Raw genomic sequence first — 21,636 nt, forward strand, 5'->3', positions numbered from 1 at the left:
ATGATTCATGAGGTGTGATAACATGTTTCTTTGGAATTATACCATTGTGATTGAGATTGAATATATGTGATAAATTGAGTATATATTGAATTGTAATATACATGTGTATTGAGATGTTGTGTGCATTGAGTTGTGAGCTATGAACCATACAATCACACAATTGTAAGACTCTTTAATGGTGACGAGTTAATGCACGACGAGTATTGTGATGGGAACCACTGTGGGGACCCGACGAGTTTAATCACAAGCGCAATGAGATAAAATTATTTTGAGAACAATTAAGGAGTCGTGTGTTTTGTACAATTCATAGATAGAGTCTGTGTGCTAAAATGTTTTCTGGGTTGGACCTGAATCAAGAGGGAGAGACCCTAACAGACTCTTCGAAGTCTAGGCCTCGGGGGTAAATACACCCGGTTTGAGTGCTCCTTTAAGCCTGTGCCGATCCCACATGGTTGAAGCATTCTCGCAAAACAGCGTGACCCTGACTGGTATTCCTATGATTTTACCTAGCGAAAGTGACCTGACTTACTAGTGTGTGGTCTGCTTGTCATGTACTCCTAGGTGACAGACGAGATTTTATACTGACATGGTACCACAGTGCATGTAAGATTGAGTCTCAGTATATGTGTTGTATAACGCTTGTGTATTGATTGATATTGATTGGTTGAGTGATATTGTGTTTTGATCCTTGAGTACGTGAATGATGTGAAAATGAATGAGACATGTTGTGTTGAGATGTGATGTTACACAACAAGTGGTGGAATGACTAAGATGTGTTTAAGTAAGTTGTATTTCATTTATGTGATATGTATATCTACATGTTGTTTTGTTTCTCTCTATTAGTTAGGAATTTAATAACTCACTCCCTATGTGTTGTTTGTGTTTGGATCATGTGATGATCTCGAACTTTATGTTCGTGGGAGCAGATGACTAGGTGGATTGTTTTAAGGAATCTTATGTTGAAGACGTTGTGACACAATGCTCTAATAGGATGTGACATTGGGACATGAACTTTTATTTTAAATGCATGTTGTTTTGAGCCAAAAATATTTCTAACAAGTTTTATTTGTAATAGTGAATTGAAGGCGAATCTTTTACCCACATGAACTCTTTTACGTTCATTGAATAAAATCTCATTTTATGTAATTCCTTATTTTCATGTATTTTATTACATAAATATGTATATTGGGGTAGAGAATGTCACATTTAGTGGTATCAGAGCAGGTCAAACTTTTCGACCAATGTGTTATGTGCTTACCATATTCTAGTGTGCGCTCTATGTGATTACTTATGAGTACTTTTTTTAGCATGCTTAAATTATTATTTGTATTTTCTTCTGCATGATTAAATGAGACTTAATAATGTTTGTAATGTGTCTTGCATCCTTAATGTTTGCTATATTATAATTCCACTTTTGAGTCACGAGTTATGAGACTGTTCGAAGGATCTCGTATTAGAACATCGAAAAGGTCGAAGAAAACGTCATCGAGAAAATTCTCCATTGGGGATTCCCAAACCAAAATCTCCAGCGTGGTGATGTTTGCGTCGGTGGTGTTGTAACCCAACGTTAACATCTAGTTCCATTCTGGCAAATTGGTGGGCTCGTTGGGCCTGCAACTGACGAGCTTGGATCTCTTGGATTGGCTCGACATCCGAACCCTCACAATTGGTCCTTCATTGGGAGGAGCGAGCCCACACGCCTTCTAGATTTTGACAAACATGTACTGCATTCGCTCCACCAGATCGAAGGTGTGAACTTGCTCAGAGTCATTACCGATACCGATTTTCTTTCTATTCGTAGTTTCAATTATAAATCAGCTTTTGTTTAATTGTCAGGTAGTTTAGAGCGTATTGGATTTGAACTTGGCCAACATAGATTAGACGAAGAGGGCTTCCAATTACCAAATGGATATACACATGAATTGGAAAATGCACATTCTGGTCTTCGCGGAGGTAAATATTGCATGTCATTTAGGATTATGAATCCTACATTTGCTTCCTTTTTTTGTTAAATAGACTACTTTAAATAACACACCATGTGCTGAGCACCACCAAGGCCATGAAAACACTAACATTTTCAATTAAATCATGCGATAAAAAATTTCATATCCACCAAGATATCAAACGTGTTGAATCAGATAACACTGTCATATTATGTTTATTACACTTGGACAAAACCAGTTAAAGGAAATGCTCCAGCCTGAGTTTCACACGAATTACAAAACCCATTTTCAGTTATTGCTGGATAATCTACATCAGGACTAAGTATTGAAGGACTTAATAAGGAAGGGTCTTTTCTATAATTGATAGGTGTTCAGAAATATTTTCTATAATTCATAGGTGTTCAGGATTTAATTAGCTAAATAATAAATTACAGAATTCAACCTGTTTTAAATGGTAATATACCTGCAAACAATAGTTTCCTTTATGGGAAATGAGGAAAGCAGAAAAGCTAAGTGCAATTAATTAAAAGCTGTTTATTTAGAACTTTGAAGTGGAATTAATTCTATGGAACCTCTAAATGTTTGGTAACCCTGCCCATTTGCTGATGTCATTTGTCACTTGATAGTTGTTTGGTGAATTTTGAATTTGGGACGGAGTCATGTTGTGATAATAAAAAAATTTAGCACCTAAGAAACCTCTATATTGACAAGTGACCTTTTAGTGCATCTAAATTTTTCCTGTTATTCCATAGAAAATATGATTAGGAAACAATTCATAAAACACCAAGAACTTTTTGGTTTCTGGAAATGCTTTATTTTCCAATTTTCTTTTCCACTCATAATTATTATAAAAAACATTTCATTTTATTTTGCTTTCAGAAATTTGTATTGGAAATGGTGAAACAAGAAATCAAGTGAAAACAATGTGATATTTTTGTAATTATATGTGAGAAAATGAGAAAATTGAATAAAAAATATTTCCTAAAACCAATAAAAACACAGGCTCTCTAATACTCGTGGATTCGTGGTCCGTGAATTTACGGATATACTTAGAAGTAAAGATTTTGGGCTAGAAACTTCTAGTTTTTTGAATAATTGATGCTTGCAACACATCTTTGCAACCGCCTTATGGACAAGTAATGACAGAGGTCTATGCAGAGCAAGAAAATATTGTATTGACGAAATTTAGAGATTTTCTCAATAGAGTTATCACTATGGGAGAAATAAATGGTAAGTTAATAATTTCTTCTGTTCTAGTTATAATTTCTTTGCAAAAAATTCATAAAATCCCATTCTTAGCATTGGTTCTCTTGCAAATGGACCTTCTCAACTTTCAAGTTTGACAACACCCACCCTCCCAATATCATTGACAAACATCCCAATAACTGCTTGTTTATTTTCCATTAGTTGATTTGTCTTTGTACCATCCTTTTAGTTGCAGGATGACATGGAACATTTTGGAGATGTTGGCTCCTTAGAGGATAATCTGGAATCATTTCTCTCACAGGATGATGGTGATGGAAGGGACTTGTTTGGCACATTGAAACCGAACCCTTCTGAGCACGCAGATGCGGCAAATTTCCCAACGAGGCGCTATTTTACAAAATTATTCCCAGTTTAGGGCTGTTTGGAAAGTATTTTCCAGGGGGTGCTGTTTTTGCACGTCCCCAGCATGGGATGCGCCATTTCTGATGGCGACTTCGTGCATGGCAGACACGTGTCGAGGGGGGGAGGAAAGCGCCATTACTGCTGGCGATTTGAGACGTGGGAAACGCCAGCACTGTTGGCGCCATAGTGAAAGCGCCACTGCTCTTGGCGATTCAGCCTAGGGGACTGCAGAGATCATTTCCCAGGAGGTTTGCAGCCTGCGACGTGCAGAGGGTGCAACAGGGTGTCGCCAGGCTGAATGGCGATTTGGTTGGGCCAAATCGCCAGCCCCAGCAGCGACTTCATTGCAAAATGGTGCTTAAATCCCCCCTCCCTCGTAGAGCATTCACGCGAATGCAGAAAAGAAGAAGAAGCTTGCTGTGTGGGAGAAAGAAGAAGAGGTGTGAAAAGTTTGCTTCATTTGTAATTTTTTCAAGTAAGTTTGTTTAATTAACTTTTTTATTTTATTTATATTCTGTTGATAATTAGTAATATATGTTATTAGTTTTTTTTATGTTAAGTTAGTTTTAGTTAGAAATAATAAATTAAATTTAATTTGATAATTATAGTTTTATAGAGTACATTTATTTTTAGATTTAGTTTTAAATAATATTAGGTTTAGTTTTAGTATGCTATTATTTGTGTTATAAGAAACATTAGATTTAGTTTATTATTAGTTTCATTTGTTAATATTATTAGTTTGAGTTCTTACTTTTATATAGTAGATTAGAATTATTTTAAATTTTTTATATGGTAGATTAGAAATAGTTTTAGTTTTAGGAAAGATAAGTTATTAATTTTATATGATAGATTAGAATTATTTTAAATTTTTTATATGGTAGATTAGAAATAGTTTTAGTTTTAGGAAATGTAAGTTATTAATTTTATATGATAGATTAGAAATACTTTAAATTTTTATATGGTAAGTTAGGTTTATATAAAAAAATTTATATAGTAGATTAAGAATAGTTTGGCGTTTCATAACTTATTAATTTTAGATTAGGTTTAATTTAAATTTTGTATATGCTACATTATATTTAGTTTAAATATTTGATATGATAAATTTGGAATAGTTTTAATTTTTTTATGATAGATTAGGTTTAGTTAAAAAATTTATATAATACATTAAAAATAATTTTAGGTTCCATAAGTTATTAATTTTAGATTAGAATTGGTTTAAATTTTTTTATATGGTACATTACATTTAGTTTAAATATTTAATATGATAAATTAGAAATAGTTTTAATTTTTATATGGTAGATTAGGTTTAATTAAAAAAATTTATATAATAGATTAAAAATAGTTTTAGGTTCCATAACTTATTAATTTTGGATTAGGTTTAGTTTAAATTTTTTATATGATACATTACATTTAGTTTAAATATTTTATATGAAAAATTAGGTATTTGAATTAGATAACATTAAATTTTTTTTATATTACGTAGGTTGTAGTTATTATGAGTTTCATATAATATGTTAAAATTAGAATAGTTTAACGTATTTGAAATAATTAATTTTGTATGCTAAATTATTTTAGTGGTAAGTATTTTAAGTTATTAATTTTGTATATATATATTGTTTTAATTTTTAGCCACAAATATAAAAATTGTTATATATTAAAATTTATATTTGTATGTAATTTAATTTATTTGTAGAATATATATGAAATTTTGTTATTGGAATATTTGAAATTTGAAATATTAAAAATATTATTTGTTATTTATTTGAAATTTTGAGAGTATGTGTAAATTTTATTATTCATTTTATTATATTATATTTTATTGTGCAGGATCAATGGCATCTTCGTCGTCATGCGCATCAAGTATACAAACGAGGTCTGGTCCAATTGAGGGTGACGTTTTGTGGATGCAACCCAAACATGTTTCAGAACATGTTTGGAATGGGGAACCAGACAGAAAACTACACATAAGACGAGCAATGCTGACGTATCAAGGTGAAGAACAAATACCAGAGGAAATTGTTCCTCTGCTTCGGCAATGTGGGTTTTATTGGATAATTAAGATGAGATATTTAAAGATAAATGCGGCCTTAATTAGTGCGTTCATTGAAAGATGGAGGCCCGAAACCCACATGTTTCACCTGAGATGCGGAGAGGCTACCATTACTCTCCAAGATGTGTCAGTTTTGTTAGGTCTTCGTACTGACGGGACACCACTAATTGGTTCAACAAATCTTGATTGGGCCGACTTATGTGAAGAATTATTAGGAGTTAGACCACAGGAAGGCGAACTTGAAGGCAGTGTCGTCAAATTAAGTTGGCTGGCTCACCATTTTTCTCACATAAATATTGATGAGGGTAACATTTAACAATTACAAAGGTTTACCCGTGCGTGGATCCTTCGATTCATAGGAGGTGTCCTCTTTGTTAACAAAAGTAGTAGCAGAGTTTCCTTAAGGTACCTACAATTTTTACGTGACTTTGAACAGTGCAGCACGTATGCCTGGGGACCTGCCGTGCTTGCGTACTTATATAGAGAGATGTGCAGCGCCACTGATTACAAAGTTAAATCAATCGGAGGTATGTGCATCTTAATTCAAATGTGGGCATGGGAACGATGCACGACTTTAGCTCCAAAGAGGACGCCTCCCGTCATAGATAATAAACCACTCGGACACAGGTTTGTCGCTTAAAAAATTACATTTGAATTAAAAATATTTAATGATGGAACGTGTTGACAATGATGATTTCATTTTTATCGTAGGTGGCTGCGACGAGGAAATCAACATATTGGCAATGATGATCTTAGAGTTTTCCGTCGCAAATTGGATCTGATGAAACGACATGAGGTAAGAACATCGTAATGTAGTACTTAAATGAGATTTTAATATGTTATGTTTGACTGATAATTGACAAGTGTGTTGTTATATGCAGTTTGTCTGGGAACCATACACAGCAACTGTGATGGCAGCGTTGCCTCCAATTTGTGTGGTTGGAAGTGTAGCCTGGTTTGCGGTGGTGCCACTGATTTGTTTTCATGTTGTTGAGTGGCACCAACCCGATAGAGTTTTACGACAATTTGGATTGCAACAACCCATTCCCGGGTGTCCTTCGGCTCCACATCTACTGCATTTTATTCGGTGCTCAGACGGTTCGACCCAATCCATTTCATTCCTTATCCTTGTTGATTTTGGCCGACCTTTCGCACGAATTGTGGTTGGGTCAGGGATAAGTGTCCATGCATCATTAGAAGGAGGAATAGCTGCTTCATTCCCAAGAGGCCACCATTGTGCGGAGTAAGCTTTTAAGATGTGCTCATTTGTATAAACAACATCTATATATTGGTAGTAGTTCAGGCTCACATAACCACAAGCTGCAATAATATGTGAACATGGATAGTGAAGCGCATAATACCTTCCGCATTGACAATAATGACCGTTCAAGTTAACTGCCCACTTTTGTCCGCCACGTTGCGTAATAGGATTGAAGGTCTCCTCTACTTCAAACCTTGTGGAGTGGATGTCATACACGCGAACGATGTGCGAACAAGCTTGTTCTTGATTTTTTCTAAGTTCTTTAACAAGCTTTGAACAATATACTTGCCCTTCATTTAACTGTCTCTGGGCTTGGCGGCCACGCTCAACAAAGTACTTTCGACACCTACTGTACGTTGATTTGACCAATGCTGTTATGGGAATGTTGCGACAATCCTTCAAAACCTTATTGATACATTCTGAGAGGTTGGTTGTCATGTGGCCATATCGACGTCCTTCTCTATCATAAGCCATCGTCCATTTTTCTTTTGAAATGCGATCAATCCATGTTGCTATGGCTGGACTCAGTTCACGAAATTTTTCTAAATTTTGATAAAAAATGTGCTTGCAAGGAGTGTAGGCTGCATAAAATTAGTTATGAATAACAATTTTAAGTATATATGAAAGTTAAATAAACGTGACCATCAAATATGAAATCTTACCCAATTTCTTCAACATTTCTTTTTGTTTTGCATTATTGAATTTCCGATTGAAGTTGCTTGCTATGTATCGCACGCAGTAGACATGATAACCGTGGGGAGGTTGCCAACCAAGTGCTTCGTTAGCGACAACAGACTTTATACTCGCGTGTCGATCAGATATCAGACAAATACCATTTTTATCTGTGACGTGTTCACGCAAGTGTGCCAAAAACCACGACCACGCTGTCAACGTCTCACCTTCAACCACCGCGAATGCTAGAGGAAGGACACCACCATTTCCATCTTGTGATGTGGCCATTAAGAGGGTCCCACGGTATTTGCCGTACAAATGTGTGCCGTCAACTTGTATGATTGGCTTACAGTACTTGAAAGCTTCTTTACATTGCCCAAAAGTCCAAAAAACTCTATGAAACTGACGGTGTTCGTGACTAACCGTATTCCCAACGATAAAATCGTCATGTAGTACTTGAAAATATGATCCAGGAGAATGATTTTGCATGTGTGTTAGCCACGACGAAAGTTTCGCATATGACTTGTCCCAATCACCATATTCAATTGCAATGGCTTTCTGTTTCGCCAACCACGCTTTTTTGTACGACACCTTGTACACAAATTCACTGTCAATCCTCTCTTGAATCAAAGAAATTTTTATTGATGGATCTTCTCTGATCATGCCTGTCAATAACATAACAAAATTTAAATGAGAATTAACAAAAAATGAACATAATATGAACATAAAATACGTACCTACTACACAAGTAGCAATCAAATCTAAATCAAGTTTCTCGTGATCTTGTGTCATGGTCATATTCAGACATGTGTGTGGTCCACCCCATTGTGTGACTTTCCACGTATCTGTTTTTTTGGATAAAATTGCCCTCATATAGAAAGGGCAAGGACACTCTGCATTTTTATTCAAGCAACAAACCACATACTTGTTCGATTTGCTTTCAACAACTTTGAAACTTTGATGCACCTTCATAACATATTGTTTGACTGCATTTTTGACCGCATCTTTACTATCAAATTCCATGCCAACATATAATTCTTGGCCAACATTAAAGGTCGACGACATCTCCAAACCGCAAATGTCCTCCTCATCAGGATAACTCCAGTTGATATTGTTATAATGTAAAGCATCATTCTAAAATGGATTTTCAATTCGTTGTGCACCTAACAGTTCAAAATAAAATTTCAAATAATACTTATTTATAATAAATGTATTGTCTAATTTTTTAATTCAACAAATTATACCTTCTGTTGGATGAACAATTCTTACTGGTTGAGGAATGTCGGTGACTTCATCGTCTGTATCAGATATACCGTCAACACTGTCATCTTCGTCTAAAGACTCTTCAACGTATGAGTTAGACACAAGATACTCATCATCATCATCGTCTTCGTCAATATTTAAATTGCTCATATTTTTTTGCGGTTGTGTGTCATCATTAGATAAATAATTTCCACATGATGTAAGCGAATTTGCAGAATGAAACATTGAACCACCAGCCACATCTTTTTCTATATACAATTCCAGAACTGACATTTGGTCTTGTTGTTTAAAACTTTCCAGCATCGTTTCAACGTCTTCGTCATCACAAATTTGCAAGGCAATATATTTTCCTGACACTAAAAATCTACAACTGATGGCAGAAATAATTTCATTATTTTGTAACTTTACCTTATCTCCAATTTTTTTCTTCAAAGCATTGAAACTAATTCCACGTTTAATCTGAATCGCTTTTTTACTGCCTTCAAATATTACACCATCATTGTCTTCATATACCCTTCAATTGAAATACAACACTGTTATAACCGAATTCATCGTGTACCTACAAAAACAATATTTTAACACGTCAAATAAATTATAAAATGGGTATCATAAAAAGTCATTACTGGAACTTCAAAATAAAACTTTATTTTAAAATAAAATTTAACTTCAAATCAAAACTAATAAAATGTAATCACAAAAGGTCCCTTTATTGAAACTTGACATTCAATTTTTCTTTTAAAAAAATTTAATTAACTTCAAATTAATTTCATGGGACACACTTAAAAAAAATATAATTTCAAGATAGTAATTTTAAAGACAAAATAAAATAATACATGAACGAAGTTAGTAGTATAAACAATTAATCTTAACAATAATAAATTCAAAATGACAATAGCTAATTACAAAATTACTACAAATATAGTAAAATAAATATGATACTAGAAACAACAAAGCATCATCAAATAATACTTTCAACTTGAACGGTTATAAATTTTTAACACACCAACAAATGGACCTAATCTAACTAAAAAAATACTACACCTTCATATTAAAATTAATTTCGTACACAAAATACTTCAAATAAATATGATCTACAAATTTTTTTAAATGAAACATCAAACGTTCATCAATTATTAACACAATAATAAATCATCAATATCAACTTAATCTAATTAAAAAAGTACTACAAATTTCATATTCAAAATATTTTATTTTCGCTCATAAAATTTTCTTCAAATAAATAACATTAAACACTTAATTTTTATTTTATTTTATACATTTAAATACACACTAACAAATCTATGAAATATAAAACATACTTTAAAGAAATATTTCATACCCCAAATATTTTTTATTGCCAAAGCCAACAATGAAAAAGAACTTGCAGACGTAAAATGAAGGCTTGATTGTCAAAACCAACAATGGAAAGCAGACGTAAAGTGAAGCCAAAATATTTTTTGATTGCCAAAACCAACAATGGAAAATAACTTGCCCATGTAAGGTATTTAAATAGCCTAAAACGCCAAAGGGAGTGGCGTTTCCTCCTCCTAAAACGCCAAAGGAAGTGGCGTTTTCTTCCTTCTCCTAAATCGCCAAAATGACTAGCGCCACCATCTGCAAAGGACTGCTGCCGCCTGCTTCAAAGCTGCCTCTGCTGCAGAAAAGCTGACCCTACCCTAGGCTGAATCGCCAAGAGTAGTGGCGCTTTCACTGTGGCGCCAACAGTGCTGGCGTTTCCCACGTCTCAAATCGCCAGCAGTAATGGCGCTTTCCTCCCCTCTCGACACGTGTCTGCCATGCACGAAGTCGCCATCAGAAATGGCGCATCCCATGCTGGGGACGTGCAAAAACAGCACCCCCTGAAAAATACTTTCCAAACAGCCCTAAACTGGGAATAATTTTGTAAAACAGAGCCTCGTTGTGAAATTTGCCCGCAGATGCTTCAAAAGGTAATCTAATGTTCTTATGGATCATTAAATTTTTATCATTCCATTTACCAGGTTGCTGGCTATATTGCTTCCATTTCAGGCTTTTCCTTCAGTGAAGTTGGTTCTATATGCAAAAGCAACAACAAAGTTGTTTGCTGTCATTTCTCTTCAGATGGGAAATTATTAGCTAGTGTTGGACTTGACAAGAAGGTAGAATGGATTTCGTTCTTTAACTTGATAGCTTTAAAGATAGAAACTAGTTATAAGATATTAATAGAACCAATTATATATCTGTGGTGAAATGTAAATTAAATATATTTCTTTTTTCCCTTATTAAAAGTTAACAAGATTATTTACTTATTTTAAATTATTTGATGCATTTCAAAACACACGAATAAGCTGAAGTCAGTGATTCCATATTGATTTGATGATTGGCTGCTTCTATTAGGCATTCATTCATCCTTGTCATTTTTATTATTTTCTTTTAATAAAATAACTAATGAAATTTAATTTTCTTATGTTGTTGTTTTACTTATAATGTCAAAGTGTGTAAATGTCTTTTATCGATAGTATATATTTTATTCATTTGTTTCTATGTACTTAGGTGTGTCCTCCTTCTGGTAATTTCATGAGTTTGTTTGTCATTTGGTAAGGTTCAAGTGATATTAATTAATTAGGAAAGATTTTCGCAGCATTTGGAAGTCCATCCGCTTCTCAGTGGCCTGATATGATTTTCCTTCTTGATTATGTTGAATATCAACATGTTCTTGATACCAGTCATTGTCTGTTGAGTTCTATTGTTAAATTTTTTTGTACCACAAATTTTACTACTAAGAGAGAAAAGTAGGAGATATAATAAAGAATGTGTTGAAGAGAGATAGAGACAGAAAATGTTGTTGACTGTTTGCTAGTAAGATTGCATTTGTTAGTGTCCGAAAATGAAAAATAGATTTTGTCTCTGCTTGAATTTTAACTTTGTCTCTGCCTCTTTTGAAAATTTTAGTTTCATGTTCTCGTGCAATTCAATGATTCCATTTTCTTTCACACTATTAATCCTTTTTGAAAAATAACACGTACATACATGGCAGTGAAAAATTCTACAGAAATTACTACTTTTTCAAACCAAGAACCTAGTAGAGGAATGATTCTACCTTTTCAACCTCTTTTACTTGCATTCAATCATATTAGCTACTAGATATGCCCACAGTAAGTCACTAAATTCTAGAAAGTGCTTTACTTACATTGGCATGTTATGATTACAAAGAAATTCATTCTTACATATGTCCCTATTTGTGCCTGTATTTTTGATCTTATAACATCACTCAATCATGATACAGTTTTTTTTTAAAAAAGAAAGATAATAAAATTATATTAAAGAAAAAAAAGGCAATTCTTATCGGATATAAATAATAGGTCTTAAAAGTTAATTAGAACAAGTTCTTTTTTTTATAAAAAAAAGAGGGTATATTTATTGAATATAACTATATTAATATTACTTATATTACATAACAGGTAGAGAGGATCCGATTTTTTTCCCCAAAAGATTTACATTTAGTTACATGATTATTATACACTTTAATAAAACTAGAGACTCCAATGGAATAAGTCAGACAGTTAGGCTTCTAGTTGTTATCCATTCCTCTTTTAAAATAAGTAAGATTTAATGAAAGCTTTCTCATAGCAAGAGCATATACTCTAGCATGCACTTTGGAATGCTGATTATATATATATCCCTGTAGTCAATATACTGAATGTTGATTTCATTTTCTCAATTCAAGAAACCTTTCTTCTTCGATGGTGAGAAATAAAAATTTACCTTTCTCCTTTACCCCTCTTTTATTATTTAATTTTGAATGAAGTCTTTCTTCTTACTTTGTAAAATTAAATGCTACTCACACTTTAATGCACAGTGTGATTGTCATTCTTTGCCATTTTGATGCAATTGAAGAAAGAAATAATGTCTCCACAAATTCGGTTTCTAGCTCAGCCACCTGAAGGTAAATAATACAATTAATACAACTCAACATATTATTGGTAGAGACATACAACGTCACATGTTGTGCAGGCGTACACAAATGCTCATAGAAATCGCATGGGGTAATTCCAGAAAATAATATTTTTTAATAGTATATATATGATTTTTAATAATGATATTTTTATTTTTTAATTTTTTTTAAAAAGACATTCCAAGATGATTATCAGATAAATTATATTAGAAAATTTACTTTAAGACGGTTTTTGGGAAAATCATCTCAGAGTTCTCAATTTTTTTAATTTTTTTTTAAAAATATTCTAAGATGATTATCTGAAAAATTATCTTAGAGAAAAATCCTTAATTTTTTTAAGACACTTTCCTATATAATCATCTTAGAAAGTAAACTTTATAAAACGATTTCTAAAAATCGTTTTAGAATTCTCAATTTTTTTTAATTTTTTTGTTATTGAAAAAGACATTCTAAGAAGATTCTAAAACAAAATCCTCGTACAAATTATATCTTTCTAAGACGATTCTTAAAAATCATCATGAAAAGTTAAACTTTCAACGATGATAACTTCAACAACGGTTGAAAACCATTATAAAAAGTCCCTCAGAATCGTCATAAAAACATTTTTTAATTTTATTCATTTTTTACTTTTTCTTCCTTTTTTTAAAAAAAAAAAAAAATCGTGCTCGTTGCTCGTTATCATTATACTAATACAAGTAGTTATTATTATAATACAAGAATTAAGGGGCAGGATAACAATAGGGAGTGAAAGAAACTGGATAATTCATTATGAAGGCTTCTAATCGATTAAACCATAGCAACCAGAAATTCTAACAATTATTCTATTATTGCACGATATATCCTTCTATCACGAGGGAGAATTTTAAAAAAAATAAATTATTTTTAATTTTTACAAGAAATTTACATTATTATTTTCTATAAATATTTATTAAAAATTTATTCAAATTGAATTTATTAATGATAATTTCCGATCTAAGAAATAGATTGAGATAATTATTTAGATTTTTAGGATAACAGCAAATCATTAGGCAATAACGTGTAGAAAATTGTTACGAAGCCTTCTGATGATGGATTAGGATAAGTGGGGCCTATTCTAGCTTTGCAAGTAAAAGGTCCAGCATGCGCCCTGCGAGCCCAGGGTTCTCTAAATATATTAACTTGCAGGTTGTTGCTCCCTGCACCTACAAATTGCTTCTTGCACCCTTTTAGAAATTTTTTCGGTTATTCTGGAAGCCAAAATCTGTAATCAACCTGAAATGTAATTTGGTCATTTCGGAAGCCAAAAGGAAGAAAATTGAAATGCAGGAAATAACAGCCTAACTTGCATGTGATTAGAAATCTCAATAATGAAAGTTTTAAAATTAATTCATGGTAACACGGATTGTCAAAATCAGAAGATAGTTATTGATGTTATTTTGAACAAAATAGGATATGATTTGTTTCCTGATATTCTCTAATTTGTTTCCTATATTTAGAATAAATTAGGATCTGATTGTATTCCTGATTTAAGTTATATGAATCAAAAAATTAGAATATTTGTCATTAATGATTGTAAATATATCTTTTCTATTTATAGAGAAAGACAGAATGAAAAAGGCATCAAAGCCAATTCGTGTGACACGGACTTCCTTGAAACCTGTATTGAATCTTCAATAATCTCATGCTCCATGTTCATTTTCATTGATGCTTTAAAATTATTAGTATTTGTTTTCTTTTATTTATTTTTTATTCGCTACTTGAATGAGTATCACATCCAATTAAATTAGTGATGGGATGAGATCATATTCTCGCGCATTATTTTGCGCGTTAAATACAGTCATCCATTAATGTGTATGTTTGAAAAGGTGCTTGTAAACTTATAAAAAAAAAAGGCACTTTATTGATATAGAATTGATTTCGACTAAAAAAAAAGTGATGTTTAAATATGTTGATAAAAATCACTTGTAAAAATGTAGTTATATACGAATATAAAAAGAAAATATCAACGAAGTTTTTTTGTCATTATGCATATAAGTGATATTTTACCACTTAAGCAACACATATAGCCTCTATCTAATTTATGGGTTAATTAAGGTCTAAAACTGATTATATTCAAATTTGTCAAGTGTTAACAGCGCTTGTGTAGGGGTGTTCAATGTGATTTTAATATATACAGCATAGTAGGTTCTAGGTAACTTTCGAGAAGTGGGCGATTCCTTTCCAATCTCAACAATCTTGCGTCCATTTCCTCAATAATTATTGACCATAAATACTTGAAAGTTTGCTACCAAGCACCATTGTCGACACTTCTTTTTATGTTGTGGCTGACAAAATCATTAATCATTGACAAATTCCTTTTCTTTTTACAAATTCTTTTATTAGAAATCCCCAGCGCAGGGAGAAATAGCGACGATGGGCAAGGATGGAGATTTTGTAGGTGGCTTGGTGGAGTAGATTTTCACTCCCCTGATCTTCAAATAATTATTATCTTAAATTATTTTATACAAATTAATAAAAATAATATATATATATATATATCATTAATTTATTTATAAATTTTGTTATTTATCATTAATATTATAAGATATATAAGTAAAAATAATAATTAATATTATATTAAAAAACAAATTTCTTTAAACAATTTTTATTCTTACACGATAATTATGATAAGGTAAATAAAATAAAAGATTTAATTTGGTGAAGGTGGATCTCACATAAAATTTCAGTCTGATAAATGTGAGGAGTGCACATTTACATTTGTACTCGTCTTTTGTCTTTTTTTACCAATAAAACTTACATAAAAAGATACATATTGTAAGGGTATATTAGTGTTTTTAATAACTTTATCAGTTTATTTTTACACTATTTCTCTTAATTCAAATAATTCAACATTTTATTTTATTTTTCCTTTCTCTAATTTTCTTTATTCTATTTTTATCACTCTATTTTTCCCCGCACAACCAAACTGAGCATAAGTGGTGTTGTTGATTCAACCTTTCTATACAAAGATAATTATTTGTTAGAATATTTATTATATTATTAGTTTAAACTTATAATATTTATATGACCCTTTAATTTTTATTTCATGTTATACTAACGAAAGTAAATTTAATGTCAAATCATCAGCAGACGTTTTTTCATCTTTTAGAATGTTGGAGCACAAATGTGAGGTGAAGTTTGTAGAAATAAGTTGAACAACATACAAGTGAGAAGAATACTCATAAATCTGACCCTTAAGATTTTGGGTTAAAATGTAGCGTAAAATTGTCTTATGAGATTGCTCATGACTCATTGATGTTATATCTATCTATCTACCGAGTCATGTACATATTGATCTGGCATGAGAGGCATGCATAGTCAATAAGGTTTTGATTGTTTTCTGAAAATAGAAGGAAAGTTGGAGAGCTCTTACAAGTTACAAGTGAGGTCAAACAAGGTCAAACAAGGTAAATGCAGTGCTAAGCTTGGATAGGATTTTGTTATTTCCTTTTTGTAAAATACACATCTTGAAAGTGCAGAGAAGGCCAAGGCGATAAGGCATGTTGTAATCTTGAATATTAATCACTGAAGCTGAAGCATAGTGCAGATTGCTCTCTCTCGTAAATGTAAGCCGCATTAATTGGTTGAACCACGTAATTCTTTGGGTGTTAATTTTTTTAATCTGTGTGAGAATCAAAAAGAGTATCATGTGATTTACAACAATTCACACATCCATAACCAATTAAACCAAACTACCTTGAAGGAGTGTTGTTTTTCTACTCCTCTTAATTACTTTCATTTCTTATTCTTTGTCCCTATATTTTTTTTTCTGCTGTGTGCTGGCATGTTCCTCAAATCACGAAATACTTCGTGACCCATTTAGAACAATTTAGCCTTCCCATCTTTAATGAAAACGAGAAGTCTTTGCATACCTTGAAAATTTTCTAGTGTATATAAAAGTGAACTTTACATCTGACAAGTTGGGCCAAGGAAAGAAATAGGATTAATGTGCAACATAATTGTTCCGGTTGATCATTTTGTTAAGCACGATCGATATATTTGATTGATTGTAGTATGTATTTAATATGCAGATTATGGATTATATCATGATGTAATGACCTTTGGCTTCTGTATGGGGCACATCTTGTGTCCTTTTGTCAATATAATTTGTCTTTAGCTGTTAAAAAAAATATTTGATTGATTTGTAGAATAAGTTAGACTGCCACTGTGATGTATCCAATATAGGTGGTAATTTGAATTTGTACTCTAAGACCAAGAAAGTGATAAATTCAATGAGCTCAAACTGAGAGAATCTATTCCCATTTAAATCAGGATCAGGTTATAGTATTATACAACTTGCATCACCAAGTCATCAATAAAAACTCATTAATAAAAATCTATATAATAAACCTTATCTCTCTCCGGCCATCTATTTTTATGACTATTTTAATTACAGTCAAGTCAGATGGTAATTATTATATGAGGACGAGGAGTAAGAGAACATCTTTACAAATGACAAAACCTACTGAAAAGCAACCTGTTTTGTTAAATTCTATTATTTCCCTACCAAGAAATATATCCAAAACCCTTTCAGAAAAAATAGAAAATCTTATGGAATATTCATATATTCCAGAAGACGCCCAGATCTCTCAGTCGCTAAATCCCTTGTTAAGTCCCTACAACATATTTAAAAGACATTGTTACTCGTTAAGATCTATCACCAGTTTGATCACTACTAGAAGACCCCATATGAAAGAATATGTCCAGTCTTCAAGAATGGACCAATGCTCTCTAACTACTACTTCTGAGGAGCAATATGTTCATATTGAGATCCCTGAACAACTGATCAGAGGTTGGCAACAATAGGGATACACCCATCTTCACTATGGAGCAATTAGGCTGGTGTTATCCTTACATGGCAGAAGAGGACTTCTTGTGACTGCCAGAGTCTCCCTTCTAGATTCCAGTTACATCCATTATGAAAATGTTGTGATTGGAACTGTGTTAACTACTCTCCATGCTGGAAGTGTAGTTCTCACCATTTTCCCAAATTACAACGTCAGTTTGAGAGATCCTACTCTCCCACAAAGAATGAAAGTCCAAATCCAGATCACAGGAGCAGAACAAGTATCCGAAGCTCATTCTACTACCTTGCATCATCAAATCATATATAGATTATAGAATCATGCCATCAATCTATCTATGCCTACTAGCCATGATAGTGCTCTCTTTATCCTGGCTAATAACTAGGAAGAAACTCCATCTATTGTCCAGATCCCTAGAAATATCTCTAGAAAAGAACTGCGAGAGCTAATCCCTCTTCAATGGGTGACCGGTTACGAGAAGCTTAGAGAGAATACTAAGCCTGTTAGTACTTCTCAAGTCACTTTCAGAAGATCCGTAGATGGGCTTGTAACCACGACCTTCAAGAAACCAGATGAAGCTAATAGCAGCAACTCTTTACAGGTTTTTCATTCTTTAATGATAAAACCTAGAGTTAAAGAAGACAACAGAATGCCGATATTTGCCGTCAAGGTAGATGGAAGTTTTGTTGGATCAAGTGGCCTCAGAATAATTAAGAAGGGGGGTTGAATTAATTATTGATGTGTCTTGATTAATTAAAAATCTATCCTTCTTAATGTTACTAGATTCAATTAGGATTTTACTACTAAGTTAAGAAAGTAAAGACCAGAAACAGAAACTTAACCAAAAGTAAAAAGCGATAATTAAAAGTACACAGTGGAAATTAAAGAGTGTAGGGAAGAAGAAGACAAACACAAGATTTATACTAGTTCGGCCACAAACCGTGCCTACATCCAGTCCCCAAGCAACCTACGGTTCTTGAGATTTCTTTTCAACCTTGTAAGATCCTTTACAAGCCAAAGATCCTCAAGGGATGTACCATCCCTTGTTCTCTTTGAATAACCAAGTGGATGTACCCTCCACTTGAACTGATCCACAAGAGATGTACCCTCTCTTGTTCTCAGTATAACAAGCCCCAAGTAGATGTACCCTCTACTTGTACCACAAAGGATGTACCCTCCAATGTGTTGGGACAAAGAATTCTCAGGCGGTTAGTCCTTTGAATCTTTGTAAGGGGAAACAAAAGATATCTCAGGCAGTTAGTCCTTTGAAATCTTTTGTTTAAGGAAAAGGGAAGAATCAAAAGAATTCTTAGGCGATTAGTCCTTTGAATCTTTTGTAAGGGTGAAGAGAGACACAAAAGAATTCAGGCGGTTAGTCCTTCTGTTCTTTTGGCAAAGGGAGAAGAAAATAAAAAATATGAATAACACAAGTTTTTGATCAAAGGACTTTTCTTGAAAGAGAAAGTATTGAACAAAAAATTTTAGAAAGATGAAGAGAAATAAGTCAGAAAATTTTGTAGAAAGAGTTGAAAGAGATGAAAAGAGATATTGAAAGATTGATTGAAAGATGTAGAGAGATGATTTTGAAAGAAGATTGAAAGATAGATGATTAATTGAAATTCATGTCATGGTCACATATTTATAATCTCTTGATGACTCAAGTCAAAGCTTGTGACTCTTGGCAATTTTTTTTAAAACTAGTCACTTAAAAAGTTGTGACTTTTGAAAAAATCTTCAGAAACAAGTCACTTGAAGAATTGTGACTTTTGAAATTTTTTTTTTCGAAATCAGTCATTGGTAATCGATTACCATTAAGGTGTAATCGATTACACATCAACATATGTGACTCTTCATTTTAAATTTTGAAAATTAAAACGTTTAGAAGCTTTGGTAATCGATTACAAGTATTGTGTAATCGATTACACAAGTTTAAAATGATTTGAAAATGTTTAAACACAAGTTGTAACTCTTGAAATTTGAAATCTTAACGTTTTAAAACACTAGTAATCGATTACTACATTCTGGTAATCGATTACCAGAGAGTAAAACTCTTTGGTAATGATTTTGTGAAAACTTCTTGTGCTACTCAATGTTTTGAAAACTTTTTTAGTACTTATCTTGATTGAGTCTTCTCTTGAGTCTTGAATCTCGATCTTGATTATCCTTGAATCTTGATTCTTGAAACTTGATTCTTGAAAAATGATGATGATGATGAAGACAGATGGAAGCCAACGCCAAGACCTTGCAAACCACCTCCACCACCCTAAAGGAGGAGTGACCCTGAAAATGGACCGTAGACGAGGATAAAGAAGAAATATCCAGAAGACCCTCTTTGGAAGGAGAAAAGGATGGCAAAAATTCTAGGTTGGAATCATCCATCTTTGAAGATCCCTGAAGCACTGATACCTTGCATGATATTTTCTTCCACATCCTATGATCAAGAGTTTCCATCTCTTGACAGAAAAATAGACCCAATGACAAAAGTTTCAACCAAGCCTTAAATAATTCTTACGGAAGTAGGGCCAGAAGGGAAGCTTAAAAGCCCTAGCCATGCTGAAGAAGTCTTAAATTGGCAGACAGATAATGCCAGAGCCTAGAATCATCTCTTGAAAAAGATAGATGAGAAGATTGACAAGATATGTACCCAAGTGAGCACAAATGATGAAAAGTTACAGTATCTGTGTCTGAAAGGATGAAGAAACAATACTATCAACTTTCCAAGGAAATTTCTCGCCTTGAAGAAGAATGGAGAAAAACCACTTTCGGAACAGCTTCTGATGCCAAAGAAAGAGAAATAAGGAGGCTTAAAGCTCAAGTCCAGGATCTGGATCGATATATAGAATCAAAGATGATAGAAAAACAAAAGGTTGTCTTAGATCCTTATTCCTTTTTAACCTCTCCTTCTCCTTATCCTACTTTCTATTCTTCGTTCTCAAACCCTCCAGACCACTTTTTCCCCAAAGCTAGCCTGACTTGGTCTTTGCCCACAGCCGCAGCTTATAAGAAAAAACTAGAACCTCCAAAGAAATAATCCACAAAATTAAATATCTCTTCCCAAGAGTCAGCCGAATCTCCCACAAGATTAGAAGAAACTCTAAAGAAAGACCCCATGACTTTCAAGATTCTCAAGATCCCTACTCCCAATTATCAATTCAACACAAGCTAGAAGCCTTAGAAGAATCTGATGAAACTAAAACAAAATCTGATGAATCTAAGGAACAATCTGAAGAATCTTCGACAGAAGTAGAAAAATCTTATTCTGATGAGGAAGAAGAGGTTGGATACATGGACATCTCAAACATTTTGATGGCCCGCTCCATAGAAGAACCATTCTATGATTCTCCTGTAGAAGAAGAACCAGTGATCTCAAAGGATTCATCCTCTAAGCCAAATGCAGGACCTTGGTTTACCCTTGATGATACTCCCCCAAGAGAATAGAGGAAAAAACTCATTGAGATGGGAGCATGGCTCGATACAAAATTCATGAAAGATGAAGATCCTTACAAACTAATTGAAGAATTTTGTTGTCGGATGACGGGAACATTGAAGGAATGGTACCACAATCTAGGAGCTGTTCGTCAAAACCAGTTCCATGAATTGGGATCTACTGCAGCTGTTCTGAGAACTCTCCATCAAGAATTTATTGGAGAAGGAAAGATCATTGAAAGAAAAATCAGGCAAGAATTCTTTGAAATTAGGTGTTGTTTTTTAAAAATAAAAGATTTGGACAGACACTTCCAAAGAATGAATCATAGATTTTATCTTCTCAATGGTCTCAATGATCTTAGCCTGAAGAATACATATGTAGCTTCATTACCATAAGAGATACAACCAGAATTGAACAAGATGGTAGCGGCCGCCCAAATGGATTTTTCTACCATGTCTATAGGACAAATCCATCAATTCACTCTAGAGGTCGTTGACCAATTATGTAGACAACACCAGTATTTCTCAGATATCATGAATAGAAAAATCAAGTATAGCATAGCATGCAAAAAGCCTTACTTGGAGATCAAATGCAGAGAGACGACTTGCCATTGCTCACCAAAGAAAAAGAAAGTCTTACAAGCTGACACCAAGGG

General features: G+C 33.1%; 1 pseudogene; it reads left to right on the forward strand.

Moving 5' to 3' along the window:
* The first annotated feature begins 1,442 nt into the window (after window positions 1–1,442).
* Window positions 1,443–20,992, forward strand: LOC114378676 (annotated as a pseudogene).
* The last annotated feature ends 644 nt before the right edge of the window (window positions 20,993–21,636 follow it).

The sequence above is a fragment of the Glycine soja genome, chromosome 12 (assembly GCF_004193775.1).
Source record: "Glycine soja cultivar W05 chromosome 12, ASM419377v2, whole genome shotgun sequence".
Classification (NCBI taxonomy): Eukaryota; Viridiplantae; Streptophyta; class Magnoliopsida; order Fabales; family Fabaceae; genus Glycine; species Glycine soja.